This window comes from Ostrea edulis, chromosome 2, assembly GCF_947568905.1.
Source record: "Ostrea edulis chromosome 2, xbOstEdul1.1, whole genome shotgun sequence".
In the NCBI taxonomy this organism is placed as follows: Eukaryota; Metazoa; Mollusca; class Bivalvia; order Ostreida; family Ostreidae; genus Ostrea; species Ostrea edulis.
The window spans coordinates 90,569,505-90,576,162 of record NC_079165.1 but is presented as its reverse complement, the minus strand read 5'-3'; positions in this window follow the sequence as shown (position 1 = coordinate 90,576,162).

Here is a 6,658-nt window from a genome sequence, read left to right as displayed (position 1 = left end):
CCCCTACTCTCGCAGATGATATTGCCTGTTTATCGTCAACTCCGCACTCACTCCAGAATATGTTGGATGCAGCATACAATTATTCTTGTAGATGGAGATTCTCTTTCAACGCTAAAAAATCATGTATTATAGTATTCGGTAAATCACACAATGTCGTCTCAAATCAATGGTTAGTGGGTGATGAAATCATTCCTGTAAAGAGTGACTACAATCATCTTGGGATCATTCAAAACTCTCATTTCAAATCTCTAACCAGGACAAAGGAGGCATGTGACAAAGGCAGACGATCTTTTTACTCCATAAAACACTTATCTTCAGAAAATTCCAATCCAGTTACTCTTGTGAATCTTTATAAAAAGGTAGTCATACCTTCTACATTATATGGATGTGAAATTTGGAATGATCTTAAAACCCAGGATCTTCAGATGTTGCGTCGACTTCAACATTTTATCGTTAAAGATATTCAAAGCTTGAATCTATCAACGCGGTCCGATATGTGTGAAAGCTTATTAGGTCTCAGACCTATTATATCTGAAATTGATAAAAGGAAACTATTGTTTTTAGGAAAACTGTGCAATTTCTCTCATAATGTGCTGGCGAAACAAATATTTCTCTTCAGACTCTTTACATTTTTGTGTAACCCATGGGAAACCACGCACGGATTCATTAAAGACATTCTGGATAAGTACTCCTTGACGCAATATCTAGCATCTTACTTGGAATCTGGTGCCTTCCCAAACAAATATACCTGGAAAAAAACTGTAAAATCCTCTATTTCTCTTTACGAAGATTGTGAATGGAATAAACGAACATATCTTGACTCAGACTTTACGCGATTTATACAGTTACATGATGGAAAGGGGTTGCCAAGAATTTGGAAAATCATATGGTCGACACAAGAAACCAAAATCATTAAAACCTTAGTTAAACTCTGGACAATACCTCCCATGAGAAACATATATACATGCCAACTTTGTAACTCCGAATATAATGATATGTTTAAACACATTGCCTGCAGTTGTCCCAACTTTTCCTCAAACAGAGAACAATTTTGGGACGATATTACAAACCTTGATCTGTGTGTCTGTGCAGAATTCTGTGCCCTTGATGAAGAAGATTTATATACATATATGTTAGGTAAAGCCCCAATTTATCCACTGTCAGAACAGAAGGAAAAAAAGTTACTACTTCTATGTGGGAATTATTTAATTAAAGTTTTTGCTATATACAAAAGGTGCATATGAATTTCAACTAAAAGTTAGTATACAATAAGTTCCTTTTATATCACATTTCCTTTCTTTTTTATTCATTTACATGTAATTATGTAATGGTAGTTTTTTTTTGTTTTTTTTTTGTTCTCACATTTTCATATTTGTACATATGTTCTATGATTCATCCTTAATGTAATATATATATTTCTGATATACTCTCTGCAAAGAGGAATAAAATATTGAATGAATGAATGGGAGAGAAAAAATGGGGAAAATAATTATTTTGAATTAATTATGAGCGTCGGTGTCTGGGGTCGCTCTTCAAAATGACCGTTTCATATTTTGTCACAACTGACTAGGGTATGGTCTGTAAAAGTTGCACAAGGTGCAAATGGGTGGCGGTTTGATTTGAAATAGCTAATTTAAGTGTAGTTTCAGAATTCGGGAGAGAAAAAATGGGGAAAATAATTATTTTGAATTAACTATGAGCGTCGGTGTCTGGGGTCGCTCATCAGAATGACCGTTTCATATTTTCTCAGAACTGACTAGGGTATGGTCTGTAAAAGTTGCACAAGGTGCAAATGGGTGGCGGTTTGATTTGAACTAGATAATTTAAGTGTAGTTTCAGAATTCGGGAGAGAAAAAATGGGGAAAATAATTATTTTGAATTAATTATGAGCGTCGGTGTCTGGGGTCGCTCTTCAGAATGACCGTTTCATATTTTGTCACAACTGACTAGGGTATGGTCTCAGAGTGTAGTTTCAGAATTCGGGAGAGAAAAAATGGGGAAAATAATTATTTTGAATTAATTATGAGCGTCGGTGTCTGGGGTCGCTCTTCAAAATGACCGTTTCATATTTTGTCAGAACTGACTAGGGTATGTTCTGTAAAAGTTGCACAAGGTGCAAATGGGTGGCGGTTTGATTTGAACTAGATAATTGAAGTGTAGTTTCAGAATTCGGGAGAGAAAAAATGGGGAAAATAATTATTTTGAATTAATTATGAGCGTCGGTGTCTGGGGTCGCTCTTCAAAATGACCGTTTCATATTTTGTCACAACTGACTAGGGTATGGTCTGTAAAAGTTGCACAAGGTGCAAATGGGTGGCGGTTTGATTTGAAATAGCTAATTGAAGTGTAGTTTCAGAATTCAGGAGAGAAAAAATGGGGAAAATAATTATTTTGAATTAACTATGAGCGTCGGTGTCTGGGGTCGCTCATCAGAATGACCGTTTCATATTTTGTCACAACTGACTAGGGTATGGTCTGTAAAAGTTGCACAAGGTGCAAATGGGTGGCGGTTTGATTTGAACTAGATAATTTAAGTGTAGTTTCAGAATTCGGGAGAGAAAAAATGGGGAAAATAATTATTTTGAATTAATTATGAGCGTCGGTGTCTGGGGTCGCTCTTCAAAATGACCGTTTCATATTTTGTCACAACTGACTAGGGTATGGTCTGTAAAAGTTGCACAAGGTGCAAATGGGTGGCGGTTTGATTTGAACTAGATAATTGAAGTGTAGTTTCAGAATTCGGGAGAGAAAAAATGGGGAAAATAATTATTTTGAATTAATTATGAGCGTCGGTGTCTGGGGTCGCTCTTCAAAATGACCGTTTCATATTTTGTCACAACTGACTAGGGTATGGTCTGTAAAAGTTGCACAAGGTGCAAATGGGTGGCGGTTTGATTTGAACTAGATAATTTAAGTGTAGTTTCAGAATTCGGGAGAGAAAAAATGGGGAAAATAATTATTTTGAATTAATTATGAGCGTCGGTGTCTGGGGTCGCTCTCCAAAATGACCGTTTCATATTTTGTCACAACTGACTAGGGTATGGTCTGTAAAAGTTGCACAAGGTGAAAATGGGTGGCGGTTTGATTTGAACTAGATAATTTAAGTATATGAAAGGTTTTCAGACAAAACACAGACGGACACCAATCTCTCTTCAATCAGAATAACTCACAAGTCTTTGACTTTATGGAACTAAAAACTTTCAACAATAAAATGTTGATTAGTCCATGCATATGATTGACAGCACAATAAAATAATTGTGGTATATTTCATATTACAGGTGAAAGAATGCGATAGATGTCAGCGATCTGCCAATGCTGCCCCATCAACAGCCCCTCCTCTGCAAGTTATACCAGTGGCTACAGATGTGTGGAACAAGATAGGTATGGATGTATGCAACATCAAAGAGTCACAAGATGGTTATAAACATGTAATTACTATTACAGATTACTTCTCTAAATGGGTGGAAGCTGTAGCTGTGCAAGATAAAACTGCAAACACCATAGCTGCCTTCCTCCTCAAAACCATTCTGCGACATGGTGCCCCACGCATACTGGTGACAGACAATGGCTCAGAATTCAAAAATCACATCGTTCAGGAGCTCACCAGTACCTTTGAAATCCAACACATCTTCACAACACCATACCACCCCCAAGCCAACGGCCTTGATGAAAGGACCAACCAGACGCTGAAGCAGAGTCTGAGAAAAGTTATGCATGATAATGAAGGTGACTGGCCAAAATACATCGACCATGTCGTTTCAGCCATCAATATGACCACTCAGTCGTCCACCGGCTACTCACCAGTCTATTTACGGGAGCTACGGACACCTAGGATGGGGCTTCAAAACGAAATTGAACCCTCAACAGAGGTAAGCTTTGCTGAAATTACCGATAATCGAATTAAGCACTCTATTGAATGCAGAAATAAAAATTTTCAGGAAGCCGAGGACAACATTTCCCGTGCCCAGGAGAAGCAGAAGACAGACTATGACAAGCGTCATAATATCATTCGGCACACCTTCCAAGTCAATGATAACGTTCTTCTACAGAACCTGAAGCGGAAGACAAAAAAGGGCCATAAGGAGGAGGAAAAATGGCTGGGTCCATACACCATCGCTAAAATCAATAAATCTGGTGTTTTTACCCTTCTTTCCTTCGATGGGAAGCAAATCAAAAGGCATGGTGCACAACTAAAACCTTATATTTCAGGGGAGACCACTGAGAGCAGTCCACATGCAACCTCTTCATTGCAGGGACCAGCACTGGTGAACAGTGGAAGCAGTTTGACGACACCAACTTACTAAGAAAATTTAAGGACTTTATTTTTCATTTGGGTTTAAATTTTTATTCAAAATTATGGCTCATTTGAGGATACCTCCACGTGGTATGAGCTGGGCAATGATGTCACAAAATTACCTTCTTTCTTAGTCTTATTAAAAGAAGTGACATTAGCAGACATCCTCGTATTGTAAATATATATCTGTATCTAGTTTAAAAAGAACGCACTTTCACATTATGACCCCTGGTCTACTTTTTTGGGGATTGACAATGTTATGGTTTTGGCAATTATTTAATTAAGGAAATCAGAGGTCATGATTTGAAAAAGCTTGAATCTACAATACCTGAGAATGATTCCATATTAATAAGACTGATCACTGTTTGTAAACAAATTTCTTCATTCCTCCTATCTAAAACTAAATTGCCCATTGCCAATTGTGTTCCTCACTTACCCCTGAAGGGTTAAGATTTGAGCAAACTGCTTCACTACTTGAAGATGCTTACATATAACTATGAATAATCATGACTTTCCTGTTCTTGAGAAAAAGATTTTTACAGTTTCTTCCTATGTATTTGTATGTAAAACTTTGATCCCCTATTGTGTCCCATTCAACACCCGGGGGCCATGATTTGAGCAAACTTGAATCTGCAACTATGTCAGGAAGCTTTCATGTAAATCTCTGCTTTTCTAGCTCAGTGGTTCTTGAGAAGAAGATTCTTAAAGATTTATTCTCTATGTTTGTATGTAAAACTTTGACCCCCTACTGTGGTCCCATTCAACACCCGGGGGCCATGATTTGAACAAATTTGAGTCTGCAATATGCCAGGAAGCTTCAATGTAAATTTTAGCTTTTTTGGCCCAGTGGTTCTCGAAGATTTTTAAATGAAACCCACCCTATTTTTGCATTTTTATGATTATCTCCCCTTTGAAAGGCTCATGGCCCTTCATTTGAACAAACTTGAAAGCCCTTTACCCAAGGATGCTTTGGGCCAAGTTTGGTTGAAATTGGCTTAGTGGTTCTGGAGAAGTCGAAAATGTAAAAAGTTTAGACAGACAACGGACAAAAGGTGATCATAAAAGTTCACTTGAGGTTTCAGCCGGTTTTGCTATTTTGATATATAGCCTATCAAACTCCAGTAAGATGAGGGTGATACCAGACAGTCAACATTAGAAAGTGAACTGTTTCAAAATTACTTGTTGATATATTACAAATATGCGTGATGCTGTTTTATAACTGACCTTTAGGATGTTTCTTAGTGTTAACCATAGACCGAGTCCATGTCAAATGGCACTGGTCTATAACAATTGTAATTGGGATATAACAAAATGTGTATGTTAATTTTCTTAGTTTAAAGCAATTGAGTTATCCCACAAGTCAACGTCTGATAAACGTTATGAGGAAAAGAGAACACCTTTTTGGAAATGGAAAGAAAATATGCTTTATAAGTACTTTAAAAGTCAATAAAAATGTTTTAAATTTGTGTTATTTTTTTCAATGTTGCGGTCTATGCCAATTCGATGAGGTCTATGTCATCTAGTTTTGGCATAAACCCAGTCTGTACTAAGTTTTAAACGAATTTCGAAAACTGCTTTTCTGTTACTTTAACTTTAATTCAGAAAAATATACTGACAACACGTCACACCAGCATATTTCTTTTCTGTTTTACCACACCCAAACATATAAAAGATGTGGTGACTACAAATGAAGGGAAGAAATGCATTAAAATGCACCATTTTAAATCATTCTTTTTAAATGGGCTAACCTCCCCCCAAACCCCACAGTAAGGTATAGATTTGCCACTGTATTTGAGTGCAACCTGATGTTATTAAAGAACAGACGTAGCTCAAAAACTGCAAATTCACATGAAATTATGCTACTCTACAGATTACTTCGAAAAAAATGTATAATTCAAATCCAACAAAAAAATCAACAGACTGATTGAAATGGATCACAGATTAAAATGTATCACAATGAGGGAAATTGGGATGTTTTGGAGAATTGACAAATTCAATGCAGAAAGAATTAAAAGGATCAGTAAATGATGTCATAATACTTGCCCTTTGACCCCTAAATATCAAGGCTCTACCATATAGAAATTTCATGCAAATGATTATGCACATTTTTACTGTATGCTCGAGAATGTCCAATATATAGGATATTCTCTATTCGTTTTTCACAGGGTAAATAATTCATATTTTCATTCCAAAGATAATTGATTATTGCATTAGTATGCAAGGTGAAGATAACGAACAGTATAAATTTTCTTCTGGCATGTTTTCAAAGAAATGAATTTAAACTAATTTCACGTGCTTTGAACTACGTGAAGTAAATTATTTTAATGGGATATGAACTCCACATCTCCATTCTTAACATTAATT